Here is a 17,935-nt window from a genome sequence, read left to right on the forward strand (position 1 = left end):
ACATACTGATGTCTTCATGCTCTATAGCATCCGTGCACACGCACGCACACACGCACAAACACAGGGACATCTCAGTAGAGTTGTCTTTGTATTCTTGCCCTGTTGAACAGATGACTTTCCCTCCGTGATAATGTGAAGCCTCTATCTTAGGCGGTAGCGGTGACGTCTATTAGATCTATAAATCATGTTAGCCGAAGGGTGGAGGGGTGTTGGGTGGCGAGGGGGAGGAGCGGGGGAGAGTGGAGGTGCAGTGAGAGCTCAGGGTCGTAAATCTCATTACCTGAGACTGCTGCCAGCCCCCCTCCCCATCTCCCCCCACACCCCCTGCCGTTGCCTCACCCTGTCCTCAATCTCTCCCATTATCAGCTGACCTTGACCGCCAACGCAGACACTTACACTCAATCAGGCCTGCAGAGGATGTGTGTGTGTGTGTGTACGTGCGTGTGTCCCTGTATGTGTGTGTTTACCTGTCATATATGAAAGCCCATTCCCCCCTGCCCTTATCTTAAATCATTTTTTTATGACAATCAGTTTATTTTTGTTCCAGTCGTCTTGTTCAGTCGCCTTGTTATTGGCTTGTTTCTCTTTAGCATTTGTTGCTTAAAGGGAACACAACACACACACATACACACACACACACACTAAACTAGAGAGTGTGTCTCCTTTTGATAGAGAACAAGATGAGAACACCTTCAAAGGGCTGCTAGTCTTTGATAGATAACATTTTAAACAGATATGAACAAATGTTGAAGTTGAGGTGATGAGTTTTCTCTCTGGCTGTGTAGATTACATTTCATACAAAACCAGAAAGGCTTAAACTTATGATGTCTGAAGTTATAAATTCAGCTCTCATTCCTGTCGTGCCTGAACATATCGGTTTCGTCTTTGGTTATGGTTGGTTGAGTCATTTTCCAGCTGTTGTAAAACGGCTAATAAACACACACCAGGCAGTACATCATGGTTCATTGAGATCTGAATGATCTTAAGTCACAACACAGACCTGTGACTGCAGCGCTTGTGCTTTAGCCACTATGAGACAGAAAGGGAAAAATGAGACTATGTTAAGAGGCTATCTAGTGTATATTAAATGAGTCTTTGCCAAACCCTTTGAGTCTTCATGGTAGCAAGAAATATTTCCAGAGTTATTATAAGCTGTGCTAGTGGTAAGGGTTCCAGCTGCTCTAGTTAATCTGTCTGACTAAATTAAATAAACACCTTTAAAAACTCATCAGCCTCAGCTCTACTTTGCGTTTAATACCATTTCATGGTGCACATGGTTAATTGTGTTAAACATAAGAATGTTAGCATTGCCACTTCGGGCGTGCTACCGTGGTGAAATAATAATTTAGCTTAAATAGTCCCTAATTGAGACAGTTTTTGACGATGAATGCTAGAAAATGCCTCCCAAAAGCGGCCATTGATCTGTATGCTCAACAATCTTGTAGTCGCATACACATAGATCCTCTCCTGCCATATGAAATGTGCTATATAAACTTGCCTATTGCTCCTACCTCCCACCCAAAAGCAATTGTACACCAAATTTCGCTGTATATGCATGTTAATACAAGGAAAAGGGTGATTAACCTTCTCATTTTCCTTGCCAGTATAAGCTTATATTGTCAATGTGTGTAATTGCTAATTCAGATACTACCTGTACTGTGGCTAGCCTGTTAGCATGCATGGTTAGCACAGCTAAACAGCCGCAGGGTCTTTGTAAAACAACATTAACATTAAACCAGTGTTTGTAGGTGGGGAGAAGGGGCTCAAATGAACATGTTGGGTGTCAGTGCTTTTTTTTTGGGGGGGGGGGGGGGTACAAAGTAGAGTAGTTGTAGTACAAGAGTAGTTTTTACTTACACCTGCAAGCAGACTCTTATCCCTGCAAGCGAAATCATGATATATACTGTAGTTTTGGATATATTTCCAAGACAAATACCCTAAAAGATTTTACATTCATAAAGGCTTGTGAGAAATTATTGAAAACATCATAAAAATAGATGTGTATATCTTTGCAATTCTCCATCAAATTTCATGAAAACTACCCTGAGAGGTTTTTGTGTGTGTGTGAAAACCTGCTGACAGACTGACAAACAACACTCCGAACCAAACCCTGCACAGACAGATGATGAGGGAGCACAGCGGCCAACAACGCTTGTACTCCAGCACTACTATTTCCTTTTGTCAGACAGACTAAATAAACTTGGCAAAACTTTGAGAAAAAAAACAACAACAACACAAAAAAAAAAGTCCCACGCAGGTCATACTGGGTGAAATGTGTTTTTGTTGTGTAAATCAAACCTCTGGCAGTGCCCTTGGTCTTTCTACTGGCTGGCTATCTCCTACTGCGCTCTGACTAGCAGCAGCAGTGAAACCAACATAATGAATGTTAGACTTCCAAACAGAGTCTGCCGCTGCCTGCAGTCTCCATATTTCTCTGACTTTCTGAGTCCGTTGCCCTCTTCTCTACTCACTCCCCCTCTCTTGATTTCTTTGTGTTTTCCCAGTTCAATTTTTCTGCCTCTCTACCCACTTAAAAATTATTTTTTGGTGCCTCCAAAAAAAAGAAGAAAAAAAAAAAAGATTCCCCGTAGTTTCATCTGAAACATCAGGAACACAGTATGATCTCATGTGATCAACTATAGAGACAGGCACGACTGAATCGGGACAGAATTAGTCCATTTAAAAGGGGTCTTGTGTGGAAGCGGTGATAATTCTGTCTGCAGCGTCTCCCGCCTCACATCCTTTCTCCAACTCCATCCTCCGATGCATCTTAATGGATTTTCATGCCTGGAGCACATTCAAGGCTGGAGCGGGATTCTGCTGCATTAAGGTATATCTGGCTGCTTCAATAATAACTCATATGACAACACTCTAAGCTATCACACAACCCCAAAACTGTCACTGTTCCACCACTGTGCCTGTGGGAAGACAAGTTCGCCCTGAATAATTTACCCACAGTCGTCAAGTTTGCCCACAGGAAGTTCCTGGAAAGTACATCATGTCTACCCCGAGGCACGATTCATGGGATGGTGGCAGCTTCAGTCATGTTGGCTAGCTGAGGATGTGCTAATCACGAGTAAATCCAGGTATATTGCACCATAATAGAGGACATGACCTGAAGGCATGACTGTTTTCACCAACGCTAATGAGGAAGTCAAGGCTGAACACGTGACTACCTGGATTCCATCCCCCCCCAATACACGGCAGGACCTATAAACACATGTAATGTTTGTGTTTTCCTGAGACACAAGAATAAGTTCATGCAAACATCAGTATGCAGAGAAGAGTGTTATGGATAACTGTAGGTCACAGAGGTCTGTGGGAACCAGAACATCAAAACCAACTAGTTTACCCTGCAAAAATCTTTGAATAACTCCCCTGCATGCTTGCCTAGGTTAGAAGCAAATTCTTTCCTTTACCCCGACTGCCACGGTCTGTTAAAAAAAGACAAAGCGATTATATTTATTGTTAATTAAATCTTAAATCTCTCCAATTAATTGTATTACTTTTTGCAATGCAGATGGTTTGAAATTGCTATTTGGGAAGTCATACTCTTGAAGATTCTCCATTAAACTTTTGTCATATCGGTCCAAAGCTTGATTTATAGTTGTGTGTTGGCCATAGCCTCCAATGAACAATGTCTACGCTGAGCAGTTTCCTGGTTTACTACCAACAAAAAGGGGCTGAAGCAGAGCAAATACAGTAGTTTTGGTGCTTGAGCTGATAGATGTTGAACAGTTGCCTTTACTGAAATAAACATAATGTAGAAAAAAGAGCTCAGACTAGAGGATGAGATGTGGAAATGCGTAGGAGGGAATTTCCAGGATTGCAATTTAAAGCAGGAGTATGAATCAAACTGAAAGCCCATTGATAAAAGCCCTTGCATTTGTAACACGATTGGTGTCAGTGATGACATTTGTAGAGGAAATGAAGAGAGTGCTGCAGGGATTACTACATTTAGAGGCTAATCCAGAAGTTAGTTTGTTGGCACGTGTTCCCATAAACAAACCCAATAAGAAGTTTACATTTGATTTTTTGGATTAATGCAGAGAAAAACCTCTGAGGGAAGACTTCCTTTTTTTGTGAGACACTGTTTCGCAAGACGATCGTCACAAATGACCACCACATCTATGATTTTTGAAGCGTAAATGAGATGGCTAGAGGTACAAAGCTAACATTTATGCCGCCGCGTGAACAGCCAATGACGCTCAACCCTCAACGTTGGAACAACCAAGTTTCACGCTTCTTCTGCGTTCTTTTACACATTGGGTGCGACATGTAATTTCTGTTGTGGAACAAAAATGTGAAAATATCTGAAGCTCATATGGACTTCGTGCCTTCAACCAAAAACCCATTAAAAACAGATTTTGAGTAAACAGCGGTTTATTTACTCTGTTAAGTGGCTGCTTAACATTTCAGACATTAAAAGTATTTAACCGGCAAATCATGAGCTAACATTTATCACGAATCGCACGCAAGAATTTCAGTAAACCGTGTTTGTTAGTGAGTTTAGCACTGACTTATTCTTTATCACAAATGTGTCCAACCCCCCCCCCCCCCCCCCCCCCATTTTCTGCTTTTTTTTTTTTTTTAAACCTCGGATAAGTTTGAAATATAGTGGGGAGTAATGAAAGAAGAAGGAGTCGGCACAGTGAGCTGTTAGATGAAGAGCTGCAGGCGACAGGCTGCAACTTCAACTTCTCAGCGAGGTAACCAATTCCTTTCACTGTGCGCTGCTGGTCACGGACTCAAACTGTGTGCAGCATAAAATCAGGTCACGGTTGCTGACAGAATGATGGAAAAGGGAATTTTGACTGACTTCTTCATTAAAACAATAATAGTTTGTTGTGCTGCCTGAAATCACGTCAACGCACTGACATGTGAGTCGTTTTAAAGCCGCTGTGTAAAATTTCAACATTGGATCTAGTGGCCTATGGCAACGACCCTTATGTCTTCCGTAAATGGAGTAGACGGCTAATAGTTGTGTGACATTAAAAACAGAAGACTGTACAACCAATTTTATGTTAAGCGGCCGTTAAGTCATTGCCCAGGAACAAATAGTTCAGAGAGATTTGTTAACAAATTAACTATTTTTGAATAGTGAAAAATAAACCTTATACTAACCAGGTCAAATTACTTTGACTTCTCTATAATGATAATACAAAATCTTATACCAACAGATGTTTTTCAAGCTTTTTGATGACTTGCCATCGACCTGACATGCGGTCCGCTTCACTTATAATATGAATTAGTAGACAAGTGGCCTTTTTTAGGCTGCAGAAAATGAATAAACACACGCAAAAGGGTACAGCAGTCTTTTCATCATCAATGCCACCATCAAGGAGTCTGTTCGTCTGTCTTTGTTTGTGTTGTTTTCAGCAGAGTTATGCAATAGCTACAAGGCACCAAAAGAAAAGACTCGGTGGAGGGGTGAAGCACGGGCCAAGGAAGAATTGCATTCAGTTGTGGTGAAGTTTTAAATGGGCTCTGTTTATACGCCGCCTTCACTTCTCGAAGTGCTTTAAAATGTTGCCTCATTCACACACACACACACACACACACACACACACACGTATACGGTACACACTGATGATGGAGGCTGCCATGTAAGGCGCCGACATACTTATCACGTGCAATCAGGGGATCAGGATCTTGCTCAAGGACACTTTGACACGGTCTAGAGAGGCAGGTAGAACCCTCCGATTACTAGACGGCTACTATTGCTACTCAGACAGCTATTTTCTCAGGAAATACTACACGGTCCTTGGTGAAGGTACATGATTGCACTCCAACGTTTTTGAGAATACAGTCGGAAAAGTGCTTGTTTCATCTTGAGGCACTCAACTACGACGCTAAAATGAATATTGAGCTTTACACGCACGGAGCTAGAAAGTCATCTCTTACTAGTCATTTTTATTGTACTTAAATACCTTTTAATGCCATTCTTTAACATGTTATAACATTATTGTAACACTGTAACAACTTCATTTATTTTTTCTCGCTGCCAGTGAGTTTTCAGTCAATCCCAGCATGCATTGGACAAAAAGTGGAATGTGGGTAATTACCAATAATGCTAATAAAACCAATACCACCCCCCCCCCCCCACCTCCCTCCTCCTCTCAGTTTCAGTGACTCTGACACACACAAACACCAGTGTCCTGTTCCGCTCTGGCGGACTTTCAGGACCACCTGAGGGTACCACATCACAGGTTTGTTTTTCCTGTATCTGCTCCATCAGAGAGAAGCGGGCCTCATTAGTGTTTGGCCCCAATAGGGTCCCAAGGCCTTGCAACCTACCCAACCAACCTCCAATGGCCCCATGGGCTGGGAGCCTGAAACACAACAAATCAGTGAAACAAAAACGTGAGCTAGCATCCCTAATGCTCAAATCTTTAAACTTCAAAAACACAATTATGCTAATGCCAGGAATCATTTGCCATTCCAACTCTGATTTAATGCGGCCTTTTAGTGGGGAAAGCTAATTAGAGGCTTTAATTAACATGTGCGACACAAACTGAAGAGAAGTGCGAAGGAGCCTGTCGATCATGGAGGAGCACAGCGAGAGAGCTGAAAGAGGGAGAGCGAGAAAGGGAAGTCTGAAAGCTATGCAAATGAGGCGAGGGAGCGCCACGGGAGGCGTGGATCTCTGCCGCTACAACAGTTTCTGTAAATATCACCGTGACCCATAGACAGAGTGGAGTCATCTCATTAACACAGACTGGAAGATGTCAATGGAACTCAGCCCGTGAGGGTCAACGCTGATCCGATGCAACCTGAGCTCAGCCGGGGTACCATCATTAAAACTGTGACAAAACACAGGATTTGAGCCCATATTCTGTAATGCAAATAACCTTTCCCATTTCACGCCAGCCCAGTGTAACTACCTGTTGGACACTTGAGCCTCTGCAGCTCCAGATGTACTAAACATGACTGCATTCTGCTGGAATGCAGAGTCCTTTAAATTAAACCGGCAACCTGGACACGGGAATCCTCTCATTAGCAGTAACTGGTGCAACTTGATACCAAGATGCCATCATCATTTCAACAGGTAGGTCAGGAAAGAAAAAAAAATGTATATGTACTGTGTGTGTGTGTGTATATATATATATATATATATATATATATATATATATATATATATATATATATATATATATATATATATATATATATATATATATATATATATATATATATATATATATATATATATATATATATATATATATATATATATATATATATATATATATATATATATATGTGTGTGTGTGTGTGTGTGTAACAAAAACCTAAAACTCAAGAAATCACCTTGGATTTTTTAGCAGTGCTGCACATTTCCTCTGAAAATAAATTGGTCTAGTAACTAGTAATGTGAAACTGAAGACAGGAGCTGAAAATAGGAAGAGTCGAGCAACCGCACCTGAGAACAGTTCCAGCTTTGATTTTAGCTTCATAGTTTTACTGCTGCACAGGAAATGCACTGTGATATCCAATTTAAAGATGTTTATTCGGGTCTTTATTCATTCCTAGTTTTACTGTGTGAGGTAATCTGTATCCTGAGCATTTAAAGTGGTTCTTTTGGTGAAATATAATAAAAACAACAGGCATACTTGTTCTATGTGACTAGCGCATTATTTTTAAATGTAACATGTTTCAGTGTAGTGTAAGATGTCCTTTGGTGCTTTGAGAGGTTTCAATTAATATTATATCTGTTTGCAATGATCCTGCGTGTGAAGGAAACATTGTTTTATAGATTTCTTTCTTCAACCTTGCAAGAGCATCCTTCTTTTACTTTGGGGGGGTCGACACAACAGCAATTGAGAGAAGTACAAAGTATATATTCTCTCATGTGTGTGACTTTAAGATTCATAGGAAAAACAGACCAATCCTCAAGAAGGACAGATTGTCAGTCTGACCTTTCTCTTGGCTCCGCACATTGTCATATTTCCATACATACAAATAAAATGAAGTAGATTCTGGTTTCCGCTGCTGTCAGACAGTATAGAAGTGAAACCTAGAATCTACGATGTAATAAATCCAGCAACTCCTCCTATATAAGACCAGAACTACAGTAAGGGATGACTTGACTTGTCCTCCTTGATGCATCAAATACTCTGCAATGGCTAAACTTTGAGCTGCCATCCATCATTTTGAGGATCTTTGTTGTTGATCTTTAATAGAGTATAGTAAGAGCAATGGGGCTCACCTGTGTGTTGAGGACCATCAATCATCTGACGGGTCTCCAGGTGAATGGCGGTGCATCATGTGACCTGAGGATGAAATGAAGAAAACATATAGCAAAGAATAGTCAGTGTTTTGTCTGTTTGTTTGTTTTTTAAATCATCAACTGTTGTCATGAATGTAAATTGTCATGAATCGAAATTCTGACTCAAAGCAATTGTTTGGATCTTATGCAATGCAACGAAAATAGACTAACTTTTAAATGAAAGTGATGATTTTTAAATGAATACAAGATCCCCTCCACACACAAAAGTAAGCTTTTGTTCAGCATAAAAGTTTGTTACTATAAAACACCTGCTCAACATAAGAATATCCCCCCCCCCCCCCCCACAACCACCACCACCACTCACTGTACTTGTTAAAAGTATTATTTTTCCCTAAAATGTTGAGTTTTACACTTCAGGGTCGCCATAAAACAGTGGATCATTCCAACTCAGTTTTTGGGAATGAACACAATCTGCTTGAATTGACCCTTAAAAATTAACTGAATATTTTTGCAGCGTTGGATGCTTCACTGCGGCAGCGTAAAGACAGGTGTCCGTCAAACAAGGTGCTCTTGTTTAAACGCGTAGCTAAATTAGAAATGCAGCAGAGCGACAGTTGCCGGAGCATCACAGTCAAGGTCAGTGACTATTAAGTAGTTATAACAAATGTTCTTTTTGAATATGACACAGCAGAATCTTTGCCCGAGGTTGCTCAGGAAGAAATAGCAGAGCCGGAGGTACAGCACTCCTGAAATTAAAAACTACAAATCCCACCTTTCTTCAAGATGCTTAGATACTCTACTTATCTTGGAATTCGATTTGCTGCTGAAAGTATTACCTCAAGCAAAAAAGTATAATTTGCTTTTCAATAACTCACCACATTATTCAAGTCTTCTAAATCCAGCTGTAAAACTTTGATTTGAGCCCAAAACAATCAAGCTAGAACTCTAAAATGACCAACACCAGATGGCGCCATACTGGACGTGTTTGTTTATTTTTAGCTTGAATAAAAATGTTTGTGCATTCTTAAGCATACGACTGGTTAAAGAAGGTGTAAATAATACCAGACAATGTATTTGAGAGTCTTTCAAACTGACATTTTTTGGAGCAATTTTGCTGTTGTTAACAGTTGGTCTCTATTAGCATCAAGCTAAATATATGCGGTTGTCGCTTTCTTACTTACGGGGAGATGAAGAGATCACATGGGGCGGGGGGGGTGGCAATATATCTTTGTTATGTCAAGACAACAAATGAAGACATTAATTACCCTTTTTTTTAATGATGTAATGCTTGATTCAGAAAAAGCTGCAAATTGAAGCTGGATTGCATAAGATGAGAGGAAACGGGACGTTGACGTAGTACAGAAACTCTGAAGTACATTTAGTTAGAAAAAAAGTGACGTCCAATTTGGCATCAAGGACTTGCAGTGCAGTAACTCAGTGTCTCTTGTGAAAGTTTAAAAAAAATTTTTATATATATATATATATATATATATATATATATATATATATGATGCCCTGAAGTAAAGCCAGATCGGTTTGAAAAATGAGGCCACATTTTAAGAGCGAGCTTATATTCCTACCTGTCCTCAAAGAGCAATAAACTCCAAGAGAATTTTCATTATGTCAGTAAACAGTATTTTCTTCCACTCATGAAGAAATCAATATAATGTACAAAGAGAGATGAAGCTGAAAAAACAAAACACTAGTGTTGCAGAGGTTGGCGTCAGAAGGGCCTTTATAGTGAACTTGATTAAAAGAAAATTGCTTTCAAGTGCTCTCAGCAGGCTGGGAGGTTGAGTAGGAGGGCTCTCGTGCACAGCGCTGGTTGAGTTTCACAAACTAGGCTGAGGAAACAAGATGAAGAAATGCTCTGAAACCGCTCCAGGACAAAGAATGCGGAGGCACTGGTGACATGGTGGCGCAATATTATACCGCTATTATATTTTCAATACAGTTTTGTTTACATGCCACTTCTCAGGCTGTCACTTCTTTCCTCTCCGTGGGGAGGGAGTGTAAAGTAACCTCTGACAGTTATTGTCTATTAACGCTTAACCACAGCTTTGCAGGCAATTCATCACATATCGTTCCAATTTATGCTGCTTTTCGGTGGATCTGCATGATAAATATTTGCGCACGAGTGTGTCGGATAACCCAAATAGTTAACAAGACAAAATCCATAATGATTTTCGTTTTTTTAAGTATTTACCCTACAGGAGTGTCAGATGGAAGGGTCTTTAATTTCAGAGCTGTCAAGTTGGCGTAATTTATTCCCTCCTGAATTCAAAATGACATCAGGAGATCAAATACTGTCCTCGATTTCCATGAAATGTTCACCTAATTGGCTTTTAAAGAGTGGAGTGAGCACCGGTGAATAATTTAACTACTTGGTTTGAAATTACATTGCTGGGAAAGTGTTTTAGATGCTGAGCAGCCAATTGGAACGTGCACTTGGAAGTCCTTTTGTGTTGAGAACACTACCACAAATCCATTGCTGTTCGGGGTTAAACTGTTTTTAGAACAAGCAGTACAAAAAAAAAAAAGTAAGGCATTTAAATTAAAATAGAGGGTATCTGCATGTGTTTAAACCCACCGGCAACAAGCCCAACACCAAGAAAATGGATTAACACCAACCTGATCTCATAGGAACACTGGCACTTGAGTTAAAATTATGTGCCAGCTCCATAGGAACAACGCCAATAGAAAGTCAATTAGGATCCTTTTGTGGTGGCGTCTATAGTTCGATGTAGCACTAAATGTTGTCTTGTGTATTTTTACAAAACTGTTTTATCATGATTGACTGACAGCAGCTCCTTAAAATGAAAGTCGCCGTCGGGAACAAAGGTTTTCGGATGAATCAGGGCAGTTAAAGTGAGGAAAACATCATCATAGGTTAAAGTCTGTGTTGAACAGTATTCATACCTCCTTTGTTGGTACCGACATTCACTCCAACCTGCCCCCTGTTGCTGACTCTCTTCTGCTTTAACAAAAACACCCCCGAAGCATTGTTGATTTACATCGGCGAGGTTACTGTAATGCTGGGATGTAAGTTTTACACACTATTCACAGCTACCGATGTGTTGTTAAGAGGTGATGGCCATTTCACATATTTCTGTAGAGACTGTCTCGGTAGTACGAAGTAGTTTCCTTGACATGAATTCTCATAAAATCTAAAATATAGTTTCGCCCCCAGTTGCCTAAATTCATTATTCTTGAGAATGACGATGACCCGGACGACTGAGAATGTACACAAACACAATCTATTCCCGGCTTTCAGCTGCTTTTGTGGCTGTTCGGCCGCTTACAAACGGCATTCAATGTGTACAGAATTAAAAAAAAGCTCTAGAATGCACCAGCTGGTCACATTTGGCGCTGTTGTTAACTCGCGCCAAACTTTGAAGGATTACAAGGTAGTTTTTGTTTCATATCCTGCATTCTGTCACGAAGAAGTGATGTAACGTGATGAAAAATGTCATTATTAGTTGAAAGTACCCATTTGTGAGTACTTTGAAAAGGTAAAATATACTTTTTTGAAGTATTGCTTAGAAAGATGTTGCTGTATTTCTTTTGGCCACAGACCCTGCTACCTGTCTTTATGCTAAGCTAAGCTAACTGGCTTCCGCTTCACATTCACTGTAAAGATATTTCATTTTCACTATGTCAACCTACGTCAGTACCAGAACCAATGTATTCCTACTTTGGGTCATTGGGGCTGGAGGGTATCCCTACATATTGAATGACAGTCACTCGTCGATTGCAGGCTATTCGACTTTAAAGTTACTGGTGTGTGGTTTTGTTAGCCTACAGCTTCTTAGCACTTCCCTCATTTCAATCCATAAGGACCTTATTTTAGGCTGCAACTATGTTAGATGGTGCTGACAGTGGTACTAACTTAGCATTAGACAGAACATGTAGCCCAGAGACAGACACAGAGACGGGCCGAGACACTTCAGTGACCACGCTCAGATGGGTGAATCCCCCGGTCTGACAAACTCATCCCACACGATCGATAGCTGCTGTGACAACAGCCCGTCTCGTCACAGGCTGGAGAACAAGCTGTTGTGAAGGTCTGAGGATGGAAGATAGGCCCCTGGAGGGGAAGCTTGATTTACGAGCCAGAGTCAAGATGGAGGCACAGTCGCCCACGTACTGTAGACGGCCTTCTTGCCTCATCAGTCTTCTCCTCCCTCCCTGCCTGCACGCCTGCCTGCCGCTGTACCTGTCCTCCTTCTACTGTCTGTTTGCCTGCATGTTGACAGCAGGAATAAGCCAAAATGACGTGCCAGCCCAAGAAGAATATCACCGGATTCTTCAGTCGGATCAAAAATGTTGCCTTTTGCTTGTTTTAGTTATTTTTAACAATTTATCGAGAAGCTGGAAGTTCATTCAAAACGTCACCAGAGACACAAGCTAGTGACATCCACTAACTGTGCTGCCACACGATATTGACAACCTGCAGTATATTGGTCATAGGGGATTGTGCTCGTGTCACAGGAGGATGTAGGAAGACAACAGGAAGATAAATAACGTGATCCAGGATCAATCAAAGAGCTGTAGTTGCTTTTAAAAGTGGGCCAGCGGGACCTTTGGAGACTTTTGTCCTCATATTTCAACAAATTCCGATTTAAAAAGAGACATAAATGTACAACATGTATGTTGGCATATCAGTCTGATGTGCAGGCTTTTCGTTTTTGGCTGCAACACCGCAACATTAACTTCTATTTATCAGTAAATCGCTTTCTCTATAAACTGTTAGAAAATTATGAAAACCCATCATCATCGTATCTCAGGGGACAAGGTGATGCAAAGGAATGTTGTGTAACCTGCACTCCAAAACCGCCAAAACATTGCATTTTAAGTGATGTACACTGCAAATCAAATATGTCACTGGCCGATTTTGACTGAGCCTCCGTCACTGAGTTTTTTTTTTTAAAAAGATGCTCAACCAATTTATCCGTTTTTTGCTGGGAGTGTTTGGATAAAATCCTTGTTAGCCAAGTACTAGTGGCCGCAACTTGAGCTCTAGAAAGCGTGTAGACAATCAGGTTTTGAACACAGTCAAGAATCTTTCCCCAGCTTTTCTGGTGATGTTTCAAAACCCTGAAGTCCTTCCAACATATAGCTAAACCCCCCCCCCCCCCACACACACACACACACACACACACCACCCCATCTCTTTAATTTATGTTGAGCGAGTGAAGACACCCTGCCTCCATCTCTCTCCTGAGCCGTATCAATATTCATGGGTCTGCCGGGTGCGTTTGTGCGATGACTGTCTCATTAGCCTTTGATTCCCTTGCGCAAGGCCTGTCAGAGTGTTGCTGCGCCAACAACAGAGCGCCGTTTGAAGTGCAGAGAGAACAGCTGCTTGCATTGATCTCCATACACTTTCTTTGCCATCCGCTCGCCAGTCCACACGTACACAGATGCTGCCCACGGGCACATGAATACATGCATCTACTGCTGGCCAACACTTATTACAGTCTGACCCACAACAACTGCTTCACAGCGCTGCTGAATCCACCGACACGACTCGATCGCACCTATTGGACGTGTCAGATTTGTAAAATTACAGATCAACAATGTGAATAATGCCAATAATGCACCTGGACTGTCTCACATATCACCATCTTACCAACAGGTTTTATGCAAAAACATCATGAAAATAAGCCAATAAGCACCCCGGTACGACTAAACAGATTATTATGAATAATTTAAGGTGTTTTACTCCCCCCCCCCCCCCCCAAAAAAAAATGATGTTGAAAATGCTCTTATTTGTCAGTGCAAGTTTGTAGACATGATGGAAATTGCAGAAATTCCTGCTGCGGGCGGGAAAATGTACTCAGCTGTCAGGTAAATCTTGCGTTTTAATGGATTTCTCTTTGTGAATTTTCGATGACAAATTTGCTGTGGAACGTCACCAAATAATCCTGCGCTGACAAACCGAACAATACCACTGAAAAACAACAGGAATCCCTCGCGTCTTGAATTTGACAATTACTGATCTGTTTAAAACCGTGTGATAACCTGAGATGGTTACACTTACTCTAAAAAAAAAAAAATAAAACAATTAAAAAAAAAATTCAATCTGGCAATATACCAGGACAGATTCAGCGGTCAAGACGACCGTGCAGCCAGGAGAGACGATCTAGTCAGTATGACATCATGACATCTGCACACTCCCAGCACTCAATAATTCTCCACTCTGTTCTGAAATGGTATCGGCAGCACAAAGGGTTCAGTAGAAATGAAGACTAGCAACTTGGCCGGACCGTTGCCGCCCTGGGAACAGGTTAATGGATCAATACGGGCCAGTGTGCCTGATAACATTAGCCTGCCCTTGATGGCACTGATGAAGAGAGCGGTTGACAGGTGCGGAGGGGCAGCGTCAAGTTGTAAAAGAGGGTTTATCTTGCATTTAAAACACTCATCATTTCTAGCATCTTCTGATATACAGCCCCTTCTCACTTGGCGTGTGTTATTTCACTCATTAGTCAGCATTGAACACACAGAAAAGAGGAGTTCACAGTTCAACGAGATGAGCGGAACGTGCAAGTGATTTTTTTTTTTTTTTTACGGATGTATTGTGTTCTGCGCGCACGGGCGTGTAAGAGGATTGAAAGAGCAGCGACAAGATCAGAACAAAGTTTTCAGTCCTTTGTAACGTCACACTTTAGCTGAGGAGGAATCCAGGAAATGCTGTCAACGCTTGAAATGTCACACAAACTTTGAATCAACAGAAGACATTTTGATTAATCACAGCTTATTTTACTCTCTCACGTACAAAAAAAAACAGCAACCTGCTGCTGGAGAGTCCGTGCACAGGAACAACCGCACACATTGAGGTGTCCGACCACTGCTGGTCCGGATCAAGATGAGGGTTGGAGATAGAGGGAAGAGAGAGAGAGAGAGAGAGAGAGAGAGAAAGAGAGAGAGGCGTAACGTACCTCGCAGCAAATGTCTTGGTTTCAACTTCAGGGGCTGCTGGGATGCACCAGCGAGGCGGGACTGCCGATGTCTCTCCCCCTTCATCTTCTTCTTCTGGAGGCTCAGGAGGAGAGCTGCTCCATCGCTGCCTCCCAGTCGCTCTGCTACTGTCTCAGCCCCTCTCACTATCATACCTCCCTCCCATGCTGCTCCCCCCTCATTCTCCTCCTCTTTTTTTTTACTCCTCCCCTTTTCTAACCTTCTCCCTCCTGCCTCTCCTCTCCCCTATGACACTCAAACTCCTGGGGGACAAAGAAAATTTGAGGTTTTTTTTTTTTTCCACTAGGTGTTCAACGTTTTATCGTTAGTTACTAGAATTATAGATTCATCTTTTAAAATCGCTTCAAGATTTCCCCAAATCTGTCCAATGCAAAGACACGTAGAGAGATGCTGTTTGCATTTCAATGGATTTGTTGGAGAAAAAAAAAATACCAGAATACCTCACCAACATGATATCTCGAAGATGGTTATTTTTCCGATCAACCCTGCAAAGCCAAAAGATGATTCGTTTAATTTCATCGACGACAAAAAAGAAAAGCAAAAAAATTCCTGCTTTTAAAGGCCGGAACCTGCAATCTCGAAAGGAATGAAGAGATTTTTAGTAAAATGCACACGACGGTTTTGTTTCAACTCTGGTTCTGCAATTGTAATGCAAATCTCACACCGATGGAGTGAAGTGGAGCAAAACCTCGTATCAGTTGTTGATTTCCGTCATTAAAATGATAGGGGAAGCGGCGGAGAACTGCCCAGGATTTCTGATCATTTTTCAGACAAAAATGTGTATTTGCCTTCCCCCCCCCCCCTCCTCTGTGCATCTCCAGAAGATTAGGGGCTTGTTTTTAATGATAACGTATGCCCGCACATTTTAGTTACTACATTGACAGACTATTTCACTTATACAAAAAAAAAAACAACAACCAAAAAAACAGCTGTTATTTATGCTCGTGATCAGTCCAATCAGGACGCAGATCATGCAAAAGCGGCTGCCTCTTCTCGGGGTTTGCGATCATCTGGGATGCCAGCTTCCCCACAGTCACACCAAATTGTTCAAAAGAGTGGACTGCTGCACGGTAGGAGAGCCACTTGGCTTGGCAGAATCCTTTAAAACAAATCTCACAGCGGTGCGTGTCTTACTGCTGAGTGGTGGATAAAAATCAGTTACCTCCCTAATTTTTACTCAGATGACCGCTGGTGGATTCCGCTGCACTGCCCAGTTCTCAGTCACTACCGTTCTCTTTCTCTTCCGTCTCGTTCCCCTCGCTCCCACAGAGAGCCCTCCACTGTCTCTGCCCCTGTTTCCATAGTGACACTTTCCCCGACTCTGGCTCGACATAATCAAGTGAACGGGATGCGGGTGGGGGTTGGGGGTGAGAGAGGGAACCAGGAGGGAGGCATGTTCTTTTTTTTGGGGGGGGGGGGTGGTTTGAAGGAATGGCAAAGATGAGGAAGATTAAAAAAAAAAGGGCAAACAGGGAGAGATAAAGGAGCAAATAATGAATAACGAGAATGTCAACAAAGATGGTTTGTCAGCGGCAAACGGGCGACTCCATTTCTGGCTGATGTTGGGTTCAGATCAGGTGCTTTAGAAAGCGTGGCATATGGCTGAAATAATTATCATGCTCATCAAACAACGGGACGGCCACTTGCGCTCGGTGACAGTGCTCTCACCAGAGCACAAATGAATTATGGGATTAGATTTGATCAGTCTGAATATTAATGCGAGTGGTGCTCAGCATGGGCGTGCTGCATGATGCCGGGCGGAGATGCTGTAAACTGTCTCCAAATTGGGAATAAAAGAAACCCACAAGATGTCATGATGGGGTTTTTTCAATCCTGCTACAGTTTGGGACTTAATTCAGATAAGACGGATCTAGCTGGCGGACTTTTTCCGGCAGTACCACCATAGGGTTGACATTTTTGGCCTCCAAAGAGCTAAGCATCGACTGGATTACGTGAAAATCAAACTAAAACAAAACTGGTTCGAAAAACAGCAAAAAAGGATACGCAAACAAATGACAGGAACATCCGGACAAGGCAGGGTCAGGGAAGGAGCTGATAGGGTGAGAAACCCTGGCAACATGCCTGTGAGTGACGAGCACTGATTAACGGACGAGACACAGGTGATAGCGCTTCAAAAAAAAGGGCGGGAACAGACAAAGACAGGAAGTAAAAAAAAACAAAAAACAAACCTGAGCCAAGAAGGAAGGGATGTTCAAAATAAAACAGGAACTAAAATATTGGGGTTCAAGCAAACAAGGAATTTGACAAACTAAGGAGAAACTTATATAATGCAACAATCGATTCACTGTAGTTTAAACTGATGCGTACATGATCACAAACTAAACATAACATTTGGTCTGCGGATGAAGTCTTTGAGTCTGAGGAACAAAACATCTGACATGTTGGGTTAGTAATCTGGATGCCGAAACCACCTAACTGATCTCTGGACTGATAATCCAGAGTTGTCATCAGCTGAAATGCGTACTTAACGAGTGAAATAATTATGTTCAAAAGGACATTTAATGTAGAAATGTCTAAATAGTACTTAGCGAGTGAGTTGTCCGGCCCGTAGAACAATACAAGTCATTTGTTCCGATCCTTTGAGATATGAAATACCGTGTAAACAGCAGTGACGATCAAAACAACCTTCTCTGCCAAACCTTTGTATGCAGTTTTCCCTTCTTATTGACATCATGTGACTCGTGGTCATAATTACTACAA

General features: G+C 41.7%; 1 long non-coding RNA gene across 1 annotated transcript in view; it reads right to left on the minus strand.

Moving 5' to 3' along the window:
• Nucleotides 1-15,426, minus strand: part of LOC147262890 (uncharacterized) — a 57,127-nt gene extending 41,701 nt beyond the window's left edge. The window contains exons 1-2 of the long non-coding RNA XR_015112500.1: nucleotides 15,175-15,426; nucleotides 8,210-8,273 (exon numbers count right to left, since the gene is read on the minus strand). This is a non-coding gene — a long non-coding RNA (uncharacterized LOC147262890). The remainder of the gene's footprint in view (nucleotides 1-8,209; nucleotides 8,274-15,174) is intronic.
• Between the last annotated feature and the right edge of the window lie 2,509 nt (nucleotides 15,427-17,935).

This window comes from Aulostomus chinensis, chromosome 4, assembly GCF_037954235.1.
Source record: "Aulostomus chinensis isolate RoL2024-O1b breed Wild chromosome 4, RoL_Achi_v1.0, whole genome shotgun sequence".
Taxonomy (NCBI): Eukaryota; Metazoa; Chordata; class Actinopteri; order Syngnathiformes; family Aulostomidae; genus Aulostomus; species Aulostomus chinensis.